Here is an 18446-nt window from a genome sequence, read left to right on the forward strand (position 1 = left end):
AATGTTATAAAACATACTTATAAAATTAAAATAATATGTACATAACAACATTATATTATTGCACATGAACAATAAATAATGCATAATAACAATAATAGACATATGTAATTAAAGAAATATTTTACATGAAAATATTACAATGTATACATTATAGTATAATGCAATTTGGAAGTAAATAAAACATATTTATATCACATGCATATAATAAAACGTTCGATTAGTAAACATATCGTATAATGAAATTATATAATTTACTTTGGAAACAGCAATTAATAAACATATATTGTATAAGAAATGAAGTTAAGGAAAGATGTAAAACACAGTAACAGTTATATACATAACAGTATACATAACAGTTTATTCTATGAAATACATTTCATTGTCCAACTCTTCTTGAATTTCAGCTACTTGATCCACTTCGATATGAACCAAAAAAGAAGAAAGCTAATGAAACTTATCAAAAATGCAATAAAATAATTACAATAATTATAATGGGATCATAAATCATAAATTACAATTATTAATTAGTATGTTATGAAAACAAAGACTGTAGATAGAAAATGCAAATTAAGGAGAATTATAAATGTAAAATATTTAAAAGTTTTTTATTCTTTCGAGTAATTGTTTTACATGATTTATTACGTTGCGATAATGTGTAATAAATACGCATCCGGAGAAACAATTTTATTAAGAAATCTTTTGAGAAATCTGGACATGGTGATTCAAAAGCTATATTTTGTGCTAACTGGAACAGATAATTACCAATATTTTTTTATAACAATTTTTTTCAAAATTTTTGACAAATATTTTTTCTAATTTGTGAATGTAGTAACAAAAATCATTAGTTGGTATTTTTGAATTACCAAATAAATCTCCATTTTCATTTTCGTAAGCTTGCTTTCGAAAAACTTACAATACAGCGTTGTATTATCTAAAACAGCCTTATTGTCATTTACAAAATTTTGACACACAGCACATGAATGTATTGCTAAACATTTTTTTACTAAAAAGCCACAAACGTATTTAAATGCATTTTCCTCTGGCAGATCCATTGAGTAATAATTATGTACAGGAATTTTTAAAATTTTGTTCGTTGACGATGGAACAAGTTCTGAAATTGTGGACGTCTCTGTAGTATGTATTTGATGTTCTGATAATATTTAATAAATCATCGTTACCGTTTGCACAATTTTGCGTTTCCGAATGTTCTAATAATTTCGTACCGAATAATTTTGTAGAAACACGCTTGAATTGTACAGGTGTTGGATTAAGGCAATTACCACCTTGTTTCTGAACAGAGCCAAAAACATTTTCAACACTATCTTGATTTAATCTGCGTGTTCGGAGATATGGAGGATTATAGTTTTTTAAAGTCGTCCAAAGTTAAATTGTATTCTTAATTGTGATCTGCCAGCAATCAAAGCATTTTAATTTTACATATTTATCGTTAATTACTTTAATAGACTTTAAAAAACTCAACATGTTTTGTAAAAATTGCATTTGTTTATCACTTCCAATACAAACTTTTCCATATTCTTTAGGATTATTGGAATTTAATATATCAAATAATTTGTCAAAATAATCAATGAAGTCTATAAGTCTTCCAACTGCTTTAGGTGGAAGAAAACCAGAAGACATCTGTGTGAAGACATACCTGCTGCTGCACGATTACTAAATATTTGTGCAGTATATTTAATTTTCATTCTTAAAAAGTTATTTGGTTCTATTCTGAGACTTTGTTAATGCAGGAGCTGCTTTTATCCATTGTTTACTGTTCCTTTTGTAAAATTTTACGATATGATCCTACAAAGCTATTTTATTATCTATTTGAAAATTGTATTTTAATAAGTTATTTCGAGCTGCTTTTAATAAATGTGGAGTGTCAAAGATATATACAAGTCTTTCTCCATCAACTACAAAACTTGAATTATTTACCGAAATATTTAACGTATGGGACAGTTGGATAAAGTTTGAACCCATATTAGAAATAAAAGCATGCACCAAAGCACCATTGTTTTTTAATTTTAGAATCATGTCAAGTATAATATTTTTTAAAAATATAGCAGGACATGTAGTTTCTATAAAGCAAAAACAAACGAGCAGTTTCCAGTTTCCTGCAATGCTACGTGCTATTATAACTAATGCACTTTTTGCGGGTACGGATGTTTTCCTATTACCAAAATCTTTGAAACCAATTAACTCATCCCGCGATATATCATAAAATAAAAAGCTTTTTAAGCTCATTTTATCTGCGCATAATATGCAATGGCGCTCTATTAACGGTAATGTATTGAATTTTACTTTAAGTGCTTCAAAAAGTTCATCATTTACGTCAAGCACAATATTCCACTTTTGTGTAAATAATTGTAGAGAACGTACTGAAAGCAATGCAATTGTTTTCTTCAGTTCTTTATAATTTCTTGGACTTAAGAAATACAATGACAAAGCAAATTTTTTAAAATCACGATAATATCTTCTGCCACGTTTGTTTTTGCATTGTGCATCATTTATGCCGCTAATACATATTTCATTAAAGCTTTGTGGTAAAAACTTATAGCCTAATTTTTTTAAAGTTTCTTGTTCGTTAGTCTCTTTGATTTGTATGCTCTTCTTCTTTTCCTTCAAACGGAGTCGTCGGATTGTTTCGCGGAGCGTTTTGTTTTGTGCCTTTAATTTTGCGAACTTCAAACGCAGCTTCTTTTTCCTTGGGCTATCCTTTGACGATTTTATGTCCTGTTTTGTATTCTTGGATGTACTTTTGTAACAAGTTTAAATTTATAGTAAATATTGAGAAAAGATTTATTATTCTAATATAAACGAATAGTAAAAGATTACTATAAATAAAATACAAGATTATATGAAGAATTAAACTATATTATGTTAATGTACGTTAGCATGCAATATGTTGCATATTCTAGTAGAAACTTTATTTCATATAAAAACATCGGTAGTTTCTTTAATTCTTTCAAGCCCACACACCGATTCTGTTTGAGTACATTTTTTTTTACAATATAATCTTTCTAAATATATCCTGATAAAGAATTTTGTGTATTTAATAAAATTGTTCTTTTGAAGGTATATAATCATGTACATTCATATTTATACACTCTAACTACAGAATTACAATTAAATATTGAAATTAATAATAAACATGATAAATCAATCTTATACTTTAAGAAGATAAAAAATAAGAAACTACTAATTGTTTAGATATTTTCAATAATATGTATACAAAATGAATAACATGTTACACAAAATCAAATGTCAGTGGATTTGCTCTGCAAACAATCATCATAGTAACTTATTTAGTAAAAATACTTTTATTTTTTAAGTTGAAACAGCAATTCTAATTGCAAGTAGTAAGTATGAATTAAGAGTATTACACAAAAAAAGTCACTATTGTGTCAATATAAATAGTATTTGAGAAAAGTTCTAAGTGAATGTGCTTAATTATGTACACTGGGCCTTACAGGGTTAAATAAGTATAATCTGATGAAAATTAATATTAGTCTACACAAATATAATAATAAAAATCTACATTCGATTTAATGTAATTTATAATGAATTAAGACTTACGGTTTAACTATCTCAGCATTCACGTTATCAACAATAATTGGCAGTGTTTCTACAGATTCCATACAGCTAAAAATATAAAATTTTGTTACACATTGAATCCCTTATTAAAAATACAAAATTATTATTTATTACCTATTCTTTTCCTGTGTTTTACTAGCAGGTTCTCCATCTATGTTTCTGCAACAAATATATATGATATAATATTACAAGATAAACTATATTAATATATATATATAGACAAAATTATTTAAATATAAAGTATTTCAATATAACATACTCATTTGTTTCTACTTCGATTTCGATTTCAATGTGTTTCTCCAGATGCTTCTGTTGTGTTTCTGCAGATTCCATATTGCTAAAAATATATAATTTTGTTATTTTAAATTTCTTATTAAAAATATTATCTATTATCTGTTTTTTTCTTGTATTATTTTATTTGCAGATCCTCTATCTATGTTTCTGCAATAAAAATATATGATATCATAACACTTAAAAATAAAATATTATACACTGGGCAACAAAATTAACGCAACACCTGTTCACTCTGCAAAAATAGGCAAATTTCAATATACAACTTCGTCAAAAATTGTCGTATCGGGATGTTTAAAAAAGCATTTAATAGATAGAAACCTTTACTTTTCGGATCGCTACTTAAAAAACGATTTGATGGAGATTTTATGAAGTTACACAAACATAAATGAAGATATATCAGACCTCAAAATTTTTTATGAAATTTGCGAAGCTCCACGGAGTGGAATAAAAATTGTATACAAATGCGATTTGTATCATTTGAAAGAGCGAATCTTTACCTTTAATTTACGAAGCTTCATACGATTTTTTTTCATCGAGTTATTCAACGTTGAAGCAAAAATTAAGTAGCGATCCGAAAAGTAAAGGTTTCTACCTGTAAAATGCTTTTTTAAACATCCCGATACGACAATTTTTGACGAAGTTATTATATCTTGAAATTTGCTTATTTTTGCAAAGTGAACAGGTGTTGCGTTAATTTTGTTGCCCAGTGTATTTACACACACACACACACACACACACGCGCACGCGCGCGCGCACACACACACACACACACACACACACGCCTCGCGCGCGCGCGCGCATACATAAGTATACAGACAAAAATATTTAAATATAAAGTAAATTTGAATTTAACATACTTATTTGTTTCTGTTTCGTCTTTAATATTCATGTCAATCATTTTTTCTCTGAAAAGAGACAGTTATTATTTCCTGAATTTCCTGAATAAATTATTTGAAATAAATAAAAAATAAAATATTGTTTTGCTCATTAGAGCACTTATTAAAGTGACTACATAGATATAAATTATTTTTAATTTTTAAAAAACTACATTCCTTTTTATATCTCTATTATATAAAAACAGACTTTATATTTACTAAAAAATAAATTAAATTATAAGTAGAAACTTACTTCCCACATTCTGATCTAAAAAATATTGTCGGTATGGCATCTGGATGAAGACGAGCTCTCATTTTATTTATTTTGTACCAATTTTCTTTGAAATGTAAGTGGTACAATTCTGGACAACGCATTCTGGACCTTTTGGTTCGAAGTCCAGCCTTTCACATGCTCGTACCCAGATATACTTAGATATTTTATCAATAAAAATGTACATAGAATTGAAAATTGATTTATATAAAAAGTAATAAAAACAACATATCTTTCATGTTTCTTTGGAAATCGGAAAAAATAACGCTCTTCTAAATTAAATTTTTTTGTGCTGGTGCTGCCCACCATACGTTTTTTCCTGTAATCATTTTATATTGTTTTTTTTTTTCACAATTTTTTGGAGTTGATACAGTGTCTAAAACAGAGTCTGAAACAGAGAGCTAAGATCAAAGTGCTCTTTGAAAAGAAGAGCTAACCTATATAATTATATAAGTTAACTATTCTCTCAAAAAGAAAATTTTCTTGCTCGGTTTTCTTTATTTCCGTTCACTTTTTCATTTCACTTCACTTTTTCACGAGACTAATCTCTTGAGGTTTCTCACACAACACTACCAAATAGACGATGTACGTTATATTTCCCTCTAAATTTCTGCTCTTAGTTCTTTAAATGGATCATTGAAATAGTCATTTAAATAAAAAGAGAACAATAAAGAAAGAGGAAATCAAAGGCAGGAAGAATCAAAGGCAGACAGAACCACAGCGTCTGCGAATTGATACACTCAGACCGATGCCTGTCCCATCGTTAAGCAACAACAGATACTTCACCACGTTTACTGACGACTTCTTGTGAAAAACAACCATGATATGCTGATGCACATCTGATTTGATAATCAAAAGAAGAGATCACCAACTGCGTCAAGAAATATATAGCCAGAGTAGAGCGACAAAAAGGAAAGAGAGTAAAAAGATTCCGTACGGATAACGGACTCGAGTACTGCAACTTACGGAATTCTTCGAAAATACATCAAACATGAAAGATAGAATGGAAATTCCCTTAGATAAATGGAATAGCCGAGAGAATAAATAGGACGCTCATGAATCTAATGAGATCAATGCTCAAGAACGCGAAACTTCCACAAAAGTTCTGGGCCGAAGCCATAGTGACGGCCGCACATATTCACGACAGAGTTGGACACTCGTCAATTAAAGAGATAGGTACCACTCGCAATACGGACTGGTAATACACCTAGCGTTCAACACTTGAAAGCGTTCAGATGCCTAGCCTACGCTAATCTACCCAGTCAGAGAAGAAGGAAGCTCGATGACAGTAGAATGTTTCCTCGTCGGATACGCGTCACAGACTAAAGGATACTGCCTTTGGTGTCCAAAAAAAGCGGACGTACTTGTGATAAAACATACGGTTCGCCGAAGATAAAACCGGTTACGAGTGGATATATAGAGATAGCGCAATACATAGATACAAATATAACCATATATGATCAGAGAGCGACAGCGAACCGGAGTCAGACTACGCCACGACATTTTAGCGCAATTATGAGAATAGGACGAAGAACGACGAATCACGAATAACGTCGGAAAACTCATCAGGAGACTCATCGGATGACACAAAGAACGCTGCCAGAGCAAAACAGATAGCGAAGACGGAGAACAAACGCCAAGAGAAACGAAAAGCGGGCAGGCCTAAGAAAGTAATGAGAAAACCATACGGCCAAAAAGGGAAACCGACGTAGACGAACAAAAATCCTACTCGGAGAGCAAAGTGGAGATAAACTTCGTCGAAGTGATCGAATGCGATGTAGATGAGACTCTAGTTTCGCTACAAGCGAAGGAGTGGAAATGAGTCATCCAAGAAGAAATTGAGAGCCTAAAAAATCGAAGGACCTGGAAAATCGCCGATCTACCGCCAAGCAAACGCTGCGTAAGATACAGATGGACGTTCAAACTCAAGAAGGACTCCAAAGGTAAAATTTCAAGGCAAGGTTCAAGGCAAGGCTGGTGGCGTAGGAATTCTCTTAGGAGAAGGGAATAGACTACAGTGAAATATACTCAAGCTAACTTCTTAGTCTTACGCTTCATGTTAGCCGCCACAGTGGCGCTGGCATGGCATATGCGACATATAGACATCAAAAACACGTACTTAAACGGAAAGCTCGAAGAGGAGCAATACATGAGGGCCCCATCCCTGCCGAAGATTGAAAAGGGAAAAGCTAGTTAAGCTCGAACGATCCATCTATGGACTAAAAATCCGGAAGAAGATGGAATATGGAAATCAATGAATACTTAATCGAAAACGGGTTTCAAAAACTACAATCGAGTTGCGTGTACCGCAAAAACAGTCGGACAGTCATAGTAACATACGTCGACGACATTTTTATATTCTCCAAGGAAAAGAGTACTCTGAGGAATACACCTCATTACAAACTGCTACAAAGCTAGAGATTTCGGCGACATCATCTACGTTTTAGGAGTGAAGATCCTATGAACGAAATAAAGACGGCGACATACGACATAGTTAAAAAGCATACATAGAATCAATACTCGCAAAGTGTGGATTAAACGAATGCTGTTCAGCTGCAACATCCCTCGAACATGGACAAAAGATATTGAAAATGGACGGGGCTAAAAGAGGTCGGAGAAGATAGAAGAGATGGCTAGAGTATCATACCGGCAACTTATAGGATTATTAATGCATCTGACTCTGCACAAGGCCTGACATAATGCATGCAGTAATCAAATTATCCTAATTCAATGCAAATCCCGGCCGAGGCCAGACACCTGCATGGCACAGGCAAAATACGTACTACGATACCTGAGCGAAAGACTACGCACTCTTGTACCAAGCCGGACAACCGCTTATAATTCGGATCCACAATGATGCAGATTGGGCAGGCGACATCGACACTCATATACTGATATGACGACTCTAGGAAAAAACTTGATACAATGGAAATTAGCAAAGCAAAAGTAGCCATCTCGACCATGGAAGCAGAATACGTCGCCCTGGCGACAGGAATTAAGGAAGCCATGTAAATATAGATGTTCATCACCGAACTTGGCTTATCAGACTTATCATACCAAAAATGCGAATTGCGATGCAATACCCGAGCAGCGATCGAAAAACCACAGAGAAAAGGCGTATTAAATACATTGACATTGCATATCACATCGTACGAGAAAAACTGGACGAGGGGATTGCGATATCTTCGTACGTTTCATCGTACGAGAATTTGGCCGACATATAAGACGTGTTGCCCACCGCGGAGGTACCCAGAGACTCGGATTAGATAATATCATAAACGCGGGGAATTGAAGAGGTTTGTGACATTAAATCACGCGCCATGAGCTCACGCGGCGACGTCAACATCACAGCGACGCTGTTGCGCTTTGTGCACATCATCTAGTTTTTTTCCTACACCACACATTTCTTGTACACTTTGTACCTCTTTCGCGCTTTTTGCTTGAACAATAAAACGTCCACGTTCAAGGCGTACTTCGTGCTGCCTTTTCTACTCGACCTTTTTGCTCACACATTAGGACATTTTGATCGTAAAAATAATTTTTTTTTAAATTAATTTTTTTAAAACTTGAATTAATTCAATCTCTTTTTTTGTTGGCGAGGATGTATGTGGAACTTGCACTTACAGAAACCTTCCCACATGTCCATCATCAGAACTCGGTAATGGGCGTCCTGAAAATCGCATGCAGCATTACTTCCACAACGCCCCTCAAGCTAAGGTCGACTCTGTTCCACACGGGCGACGGACATCTCATAAAATTTTTTTATAAGACCGATTATCTATCTTGCGAGGGTGGGGACATCAGCACCCTTGCCCCGCCCTACTTCCGTCTGAGGAAGGGGGAGGGAGGGCAAAGTTGAGGTCCGAGTTTCTGTTCAGATCCTGACTCCCTCACTGTCGCCTAACGCTCCTCCACGGGGCTTTTGATCGCGCCCGTGAACTGCGCACGCATTTGCACGTCTCATTCGCCGAGGGCTGCCTGACTGTGCTTTCCGTCCTCTCGCTGCCACCGTCACCGCGTCCTGGAATTGTCTATCCCTCATTCCCTCGCCACATTGATATGGGGACGAATCGCCATGTTCAGAATGAGATCTAGATATTTTACTCAAACCTCATCGTGACGAGGATTGTCCCCATCCTAATCCAAACTGTGGGGGCCACTCTCCGAGAGCCGTCATGAAAGAATAGGACCTCGGTTTTCTTGGACGCCAATCTCAAAGTTCTATTATGAAGCGCATCAGGTAATCGTGATGGCGAACATCGCTGCTTCCACTCAATCGCATTTCCCGGCCAACACGAAAGTGTCGTCTGCATAGCAGACGACCTTGCAGCCGACGGGGAGAGAGGGGAGGGATGACGCGGAGAGTGGCATCATAGACAATGTTCCACAGAAGTGGAGGACTGATCCCTGTGGTACGCCACACGACGCTTCCTTGCTGCACCGGAGGCTGTCCCTGTTGCGGAACTGCAGTGTCCTGCAAATAGTCCCGGAAATAGTCTTCCATGATGGCAAGTATGCTGGTACTTCATGGTACTTTAAAGCTGCCATCACTCGATCTCAGGCGAGGATGTTTATTCACGATATCTAAAGATATCGCAATTACTAGGTTAGCTAATAATTGCGTTCCTATAGTAAGAGAATGGCTAATAGAATAACGATCGATGACTTTGTCAAATTGAAGCAAAAGCGGAAGTTGCATATTTGTGTGTACTATCAGTGTACATACAGTGTATACCATTTACACAACCATTTACACTGTTTCAAGCGAGTTTTCTGTGTCAGAGGTAAATTGTTCATTTGTTGGTTATTTTATTCGACAAGTCATTCAAATGGAGAAGAAGGAGAAGTAATTGGCGAATGGATTGCAGTGAAATTATATATTTTTTAAATATTCTTGAAGCTTCCACGGGTGCTTTTTACATAAAGATTATATATGGGGGTTTCGCGGATTTTCTTCGTGTCCAGATCCATTCTTGGAATATCAACATTTCATGAACCTTGTTGTTTAAGGCGAGGAGCAGCTTGATACTATGAAGTATTTCAAAATCTTTGCATAATCTTTGCATAATCTTTATATATTCTTTTAATGAAATAAAAAAGTAAATTTTTTATGTAGTCATTATAACTTAACCTATTTGTTTGTTGACACATTAGAGTTACAATACCTGGCTGTGTAGCAGATTAATTCACAAACTCTGTGAAGAAAGGTTTTAAGATATGTTGTTTTCTTCGAGACCCAAAAAGACAAAAAATTTGGGCTGAAACACAGAACGACAAGACTGGATTATTAATAATTCAGTATTATGTGAGGTCAATAAGAATTAGCTTTTGTGATTTTTTAATAATAAATAAATTATTAAACGATTTATATTGTATATTATTCCAGGTACACCCAAGTATTATATTTCGATTCTTCCCGGTTATTTTCTTAAAATTTTCAAAAATTCAGGTTATATCATCTTTACGTCAAATTTACCAGGTGTAGAAATATGAAACCGGAATTTCCCTATATATGGCACTAGCTATCAGTTTAGGGACCGCAAGACCGCATCTGCAGCGCCATCATCTCTCTCTAACAGCTGACGAAGATTTCCAACACACAACAACTCAAGTTCCATACACCGGTATATTTTTTTATAACCTTAAACATGTCGAGTTTTGTGCCTACGAACTACGATTTGCGGACAGCATTAGTTTTCTGTTATCATTTGAAGAAAACTGCTGCAGAATCGCATCGAATGCTTGTCGAAGTTTACGGTGAACATGCTCTTGGTAAAATACAGTGTTTCGAGTGGTTCAAAAAATTCAAAAGTAGTGCTTTTGACGTGAGAAACAAAGAGCATGGGAAACCACCGAAAAAGTTCACAGACAACGAATTGCAAGCCTTATTGGATGAAGATGATACTCAAACTCAACAAGAACTCGCGGATCAATTGAATGTGACGCAGAAAGCCATCTCCATTCGTTTGAAAGCTATGGGAAAGATTCAGAAAGTGGGAAAATGTGTTCCGCATGAACTGAATGAAAGACAGCAAGAAAATCGAAAAACCTCTTGTGAAATGCTGCTCGACAAATACAAAAGAAAGTCATTTCTCCATTGAATCGTGACAGGTGATGAAAAATGGATATATTTTGAGAATCCTAAGCGTTGTAAATCATGGGTGAATCCTGGCGAACCATCGACATCTACTGCAAGACCAAATCGCTTTGGAAAGAAGACAATGCTCTGTGTTTGGTGGGATCAGAAGGGTGTAATCTATTATGAGCTGCTAAAACCTGGTGAAACCGTTAACACTAATCGCTACCAGCAAATGATCGATTTAAATAGAGCATTACGTGATAAACGACCGGAATATGGAAAAAGGCAACACAAAGTCATTTTGCTTCATGATAATGCTCCATCACACACAGCAAAATGGGTCAAGGAAACGATCGAGGCGTTCAATTGGGAAATATTAGCGCATGCGGCTTATTCTCCAGACTTGGCTCCGTCCGATTATCATCTATTCGCATCACTGGGACACGCTCTCGCTGAACAACACTTCAATTCGTATGAAAATGTACGAAAATGGCTCGATAACTGGTTTGCTTCAAAAGAAGAACTGTTTTTTTGGCGTGGCATTCATAAACTGCCGGAGAGGTAGGAAAAATGTATAAATAGCAATGGAGATTATTTTGAATAAAATATTTTTTATCATTTTCAAACAACAGACGTGTAATTTTTACAAAAAAAATCCGGTTTCATTCTTCTACACCTGGTAGTTGTAAACGGTACATAAAGTTTAGTCGTGTCGTTAATCGCGCACAGACTATGAGCATTAATGTAGAAAAGTGGTCATCTCTCTTCTTTGTGAAATTTCCGAGGAAAAGAATCGAAATCTTTGGGTGTACATTTTAATGCAGAAATGTGAACTGAATCGAAGACTGGAAACGGCAAGTGTGTGCTAAAAAAAGATGCTATTCCAATTGTATTTGGTAAACTCGCATTTCAGAAATACACAGAAAGGTGTATACGTAGGCTGCTGGAAAAGTTTCTGCAAACAATATGAAAAAAAACATATATAATTCGATAAATGGCTTTATTGTTTTTCGAAGTACCATATTCGCCTTTAAGATTGATACATTTTTGCATACGCTCGAACCAATTTTCGAAGCATTTTTTCCACTCTAAACTGTAACATCAGATATCAGTGTATGAAATGTTTCAACAGCTGCTTCAGGCGACTCAAATCGCTCACCACGCATCTTATTTTTAATGTTTGGGAACAAAAAGAAGTCATTAGGTGATAAATCAGGTGAATACGGACAATGAGTCATCAATTCAACATTATTACTGGATAAAAAATCAACGGTTTGACGTGCTGTGTGACAGCTGGCGTTGTCATGATGAAGGATGATGCGATGATTTCGGTTTGTTCTACGTAATTCATTTATGACTTCTGGCAAACAAATTGTTGTATATCAATCAGTATTTACAGTCCTTCGATCCTTTAAAGCCACGATTGTCACATGTCCGGTATAACCGAAGAAACAAGCAATCATTTGCTTGACAGCACTGCGTGAACGAACAACTTTTGTTGGTTTCGGTTCATTTTGAAATATCCAAACAGTGGATTGTTGTTTACTTTCAGGCTCATACGAATAAATCCATGTTTCGTCCCTAGTAATGATGTTATAGACCAAATTTGACCGACCTCGGTTGAATTTTTTGAGCATTTCTTTGCTCCATTTAACACGAGCCTGTTTTTGAGCTTCGGTCAAATTGTGTGGGATCCAACGACTGCAAAGTTTCCATACGCTCAAGTGATCATGCAAAATTATATGTATTGCTTTTATGTCAATGCCTAAAGAAGCCTGAATCTCGCGGTATGTTATATGCCGGTCTCGCTCAATCATTTCACGCACAGCATCAACATTAGTGGCAACAACAGACGTGGATAGACGACCTTCACGGAATTCATCACTAAGAAAGGTACGTCCACGCTGGAATTCGGCAAACCAAGTATAAACAGTCCTATTGGATGGTGCTTCATCCCCAAAAGCCAAATGAAGTCGATCGATGCATTGTTTCGGAGTTAGATTACATTTGTAATCGTAAAAAATCATTGCCCGAAAATTTTCACGCGAAATTTCCCATTTTCTTACAAAATAACTTCTTTTAAAATACTATGCCAACAAAACTAGTTGGCTTGGGTACAAACTGTCAATTGAATTATAGGTTAAAAACGTCTAATTTTACGGATATGGTAGTAGCAGAACGTTGGCGCCACTGAAAGTACTAGATTGCAAAAACTTTTCCAGCAGCCTATGTATAAAATATATTGATTTATTACTTTATATTATTATGCAATTCTATTGTCACTGATAATATTTTGGATGAAAATTGTATATATATTATAATAAAGTACTATAATAAATACATGTAATACAAAATAAATATACTCTTAAAAGGTAGTTGATATTCCTAAAATTCTATTTTTTGATTTATTTATTTTCATAATATTTATTTTTAAACAGATTTAACTTTCATTCTATTTATATTTACCTCTGTTGTCATTTTTCTTTAGTTTATTCATTATAAAATTATTGGTTCTTTTTCTTTGCGTTCAGCAGAATATTTATTTTACAATTGTTGGAAATTTCCTTCGCACTAATTAAATTATATTTTTAGATCTAGAGGTATAGTTTTATCTTAGCAGACATTCATAAAACAATACGATTGCGTTCTACTAAACGCACCCATTATTATATGTACAATTTCAGTTTTATACTTTAGATTGTGTTCCAATATTTACTACCAGTACTGAAAATTTATAGTTCACGTCACGTGTACAATAGATTTTTTGCATTGGCAGTAAATTTTTAAACACAGCCTCAGTTTTACACTTTACATTTGAAAATGCGCGCCCGTTTCAATCTGTTTCCGGCGTTTTTTGCCTCATTCACGCTGTGTTGGCCGTACTCTTATTATAAGTATTCTAGCGATTGTTCTTCTCCGTCACGACAGACTCTAAGAGAGCGAAGACCTGTCGAATTGCGTCGACGGTCGACTTACTCTCTCGAAATCCGTACTGAACCGACGAGAAATTCAGGCCTTTTCGGAGCAGATGCCGGACGAATCGAACTGCGATAATTCGCTTGAAGAGTTTCCCGGCCTCGTCCAGTAAGCAGATCGGCCAATAGACCGATGGATTCTTCGCCGGCCAGCCTTCCTTTCGCATAAGGAGCTTCGTCCTCTTTCAATGTGAGGGGAAACGATCAAGCCTGGGGCAACTGTTGAAATGCTGTCTCAGACGGGGGCTCACAAGGGCCAAGGTCCATCTTGTCCAGGACATCATTCGGACTAGGCGTCTCCGAACGACACTTCAGTCGGGTCATCGCCCGTGTCACCGCTTGTCATTCCAATCCGCGAGACCAGAATACGGGGGGATAGCTCCCTTGTCCCCAGAAGAAGAGAATCCTCACCATTTCTTTCAGAAACGGAGCATGCATTCCGCCATGGGGGGCGTCCACGGCCGCAGACGCTGCAGCACAATCTTGTAAGGACGCCCCAACAACGTGTCATCCAGGATACGATACAAGGTTCCCAGGCCTGGGTCTTGACCTTTCTGATCAGACACAGAGCCTTTCGCACGAATCAGAGGGCCTCGTGCGCCGTGGGCGATCGAATCCTCGTCTTTGCCTCGTCTTCTGGCCCACACAAGGCGGCGTTTTGTATGGATCGCGGACTGCGATCTCTGAAGTCCACGGTCTCGTCCGACCACCAGTATAATATGGACCGACGAGGCCTTAGGTGGCTGAGGAGTATAGACGCGTTGCATATACAACGAGTTATCGTGTCCGCGGCTACTCTTCCTTCTTCTCTGTATTCAGCATCAGACTCAGACTTGTCTAGGCTGAGACGTTCAAGGACCTCGAGAGTGTACCTATCCAACTTTCTGAGGCGCCATCTTACTGGCATGCCTTCCTCTCGCGCCGCAGGCGCTTGGCCTCGAGGCTGCGGAAAGTGGCCACGCACATCTTAATTAGACAGTGCTTCCGATTGTCCGAGATGACTGGTCAGGATCCCCAACCATCTAACTTCGCGACGGCGGACGAGGTCGCTCAAGTGAGATCCTCTATGGATTCCCCGCGTCCGTCCATAAAAATCGAGCGGTTGCCCAGGATGATCAGGCAGAACCGAGCGTCCTAGCCCAACTCTCGACATCCTCGACATACCTAGCACTCGATATACCATCGAGTGCGTATTGAAATCTTCCCCCAATCAGGATGAAATGGGGGAAGCGTCTTCTCAAGCAGTTCTCCCCATCTTCTCCACATCTCGCATTTAGTCCACGTTACTTAGATACGTTAGATATGAAGTAACATGCCAGCATATCAATAGCCCCCATTTGACATGACGAACCCCTCCTCCTCTCCATAAGAGAATAGGGGCTGAGTCTGCCATGGGTATTCAGACGATTGTGGCAATTCCCTGGACGTCACCCAACCGACTGTCCGGGATCCGCCGGTAGGATCTGCCCAACCTGGCATCATACTCCGCAAGATAGTGCATGAACATGTCCTGCCTAGCGGCAGCGTGAATCAGATTAGCTTGGAGCACCCGAGTGCCCATTATTGAGCCCTGGATGTGCTCGCCTTCTCTGCGGTGGTCACCATCTCCATGGAAGAGGATCCATCCTCGAGCATGGCGCTGGAGGCGCATGCCTTCTCTGCCTCAACCATCTCCATGGACTACTTTGGCCGTTCTGCGGTCACGGGAGCCCCTTGGAAACTGGGGTAAGGAAGCCGCCGCAACGCGGTTCTCAGCAATCAGCCCTCTTTGTTTCCTTTTTGCGCCTTGGCTGGGCCGAACCGGTATGCAGCCACTCTGCCCACCTTTACTCGGACAGCATACCGGAGCGGTGCAGACGCTCATGGTCCGGCTCTCCGTATCTATAACAGCAATCAGATCTGTCAGCCTGATTGCTACAGCACTGTCAAATGTATCTAATTTTCATGCACATAAAATACTCAATAATCGGCTGTGTCGGTCATCTTAGTAACACCACCCTAATAGATGTCCAACCGACCCTGATGCAGCTACGATCATTGATCTTTTTAACCGCCGGGGCGAGCATAATGCCGTCGACATTGACGTCGGCGCCACGACAGTCGACTCGTGCCTGGCGCTCAATTTAAGTTAAGAGAGAATTTGCGGTAATTCACTGAGTAGTTACCGACTTCGAATATCAGAATAAAATAATTGGCTATCGAATTGCGATCACTGAAACGTAGTATAAACAAAGGGGATTCTAAGCCATACTCTAAGCTATAGAAAGGGGCGCAGTGAGTACTCCTAGGCGCGGGAAAGTCTCGGCGCTATCGGTGTTTACATAAACATAGAACCCTGGTTGATAGATAGCATAATATGCATTTCGTTATACCTTCCGTATTCTTCACCGCCGTCGCTCTTCCCAAAAATGCATCGGTAACAAAGGCTTGCATACACTTACCGCATATACTTACTATCTCTCTTCCTCTTATGTGTCATCATCTTTCCCGCCGCGTTAATGCTCCCGTTGAATCTTCTTTTCGCACGCAAAAAAATTGTATCACGTTTTTTAATTTAAAGATTTAAATAGAGCGAACACTTAATACGGGCGTGAGTGTACCGTCGAGCGCGAAGATGCTGACAGCGCGCGTAATATGATAGTGCTGCGATAATTAGAAGGGAATGAATGTCATACACCCAAATATATGGTTTAAATATGCGTTTATATATAACGTAGTTTTATAATATACAGTTCGTACAATATTTATAAATAGGAACTTTAATTTAATTTAATTTAGTTAATTTTAAATCATATTTTAAGCACCTGCTTCCGATTAGCAATAAAATTTACATTTATCCATATAACAAATCAAACTAACCAAGACTCCTTATAAATCAAAGAAATGGAAATGGATAGTAGGAGTCAAGCATAGAAGACGTTGCGCAAATAATATCTATGAAGTGTGAAACTTCTTTATTTACTAAACGCGCTTACATGTTTCGACTCACTTTTGAGCGCTTCTCAGAGATAAACTAACATAAATAAATTGTGAATAAAAATGATCCTGTCGTGGTGAGCTTCCTTATCTCGAGAATTTAAATATCAGAATTAAATCCAAAAAGAGTGAAAGAAAAAGGAAAAAGAAAAATGAACAAAAATAAGTAAATAATGGAAATATCGAAATAGAAAATATGAAAAACTAATGTACATTTACTTTTCACACTGTTTACAATATTATCTCAAGCATAAACTATTAACTCACACTCTATATTTGATTTTTATTATAAATTTTGTGCAAAAAATCTACAGCAGCACATTTATTGATGATAAAATTTTTACCTAAAAGTATTACAAAATATTCTTATTTTTTATTATCGATATGCATATATTGGCACAGTTCAGAGCATACGTTCTCGACGCAATGTTCAAGTTTAAACATGAAGAGCACGATTGACGGCTTCATATACAGACATGTATTGCGCAGTGTTAATTTGACTACGTCACGCATTTTTACAATTTCTATCATAAGATTTTGGACCAATAATGATGAAAGTGCGATTGATTGCGCGAATCATTCAATATCCGTGCGTCTTTCGATGAAAACCCGCCACATTGCACGAGGCAAGATTATGTTGTTACCTTGGTCTCTAATTCCAATTTCCACAAAAGACACAGGTCCCACGACAATTCCGACATTCAGGTATTTATAAGCTGTGAGAGTCAGTGTAAATCTTCTTCCCGAGGTGTATGACGAGGTTTATTATAAGAAGTTGCTCTGCAGAGAAAAGTAATATATATATATATATACGAGATCTGTTCAAAAAGTATCGCGAATTTTGAATTTCCGCAGGTTACGTATATTCGATTTTCGATTTTTTGTGGCGTTATGTTGGTACTCATGTCTCTCACTTATGCCGACAAGTTCGGCCATTTTGAATGTTCAGTTAATTTTTGACAGCTGCTTTGCTTGCACGTGTTTTGGCTCGTCTTCGATTTTTGCCTATTCCAAAAAATGAATCAAAGAATCTGTTTTTTCGCAATAAAATTATTACAGTTTAAGATTGGGAAGAAATTGGGGGGATTATTAGTTTCAGATTTATTGTGTGAATCCGATAATTTCATCGGCTCTCAATTTATGTCTGAAAAAATTAATTATATACTTTCAATTTTATTGAATGTATATTAAGTCAGTAGTTCAACATCTTACTGTGACCGAGACGGCGCTGATTTCAATGTTTACAAAGAATCTGTATTAAATTAAATGTGTGAAAAACAAAATTAAGTGCGCGGACGCATTCCGAATGTTGACTGTGGCATATGATGAAGCTACCTTGGACCGAAGCAACGTTTATCGGTGGTACAAAATGTTCTCAGAGG

At 37.0% G+C, this 18446-nt stretch overlaps 1 protein-coding gene across 1 annotated transcript in view; it reads left to right on the forward strand.

Moving 5' to 3' along the window:
* The window catches only part of LOC108750944, a 297617-nt gene that overhangs the window by 217522 nt on the left and 61649 nt on the right, over window positions 1–18446 (forward strand). The gene's annotated exons all lie outside the window — the stretch shown is intronic.

The sequence above is a fragment of the Trachymyrmex septentrionalis genome, unplaced genomic scaffold (genome assembly GCF_001594115.1).
Source record: "Trachymyrmex septentrionalis isolate Tsep2-gDNA-1 unplaced genomic scaffold, Tsep1.0 scaffold39, whole genome shotgun sequence".
In the NCBI taxonomy this organism is placed as follows: Eukaryota; Metazoa; Arthropoda; class Insecta; order Hymenoptera; family Formicidae; genus Trachymyrmex; species Trachymyrmex septentrionalis.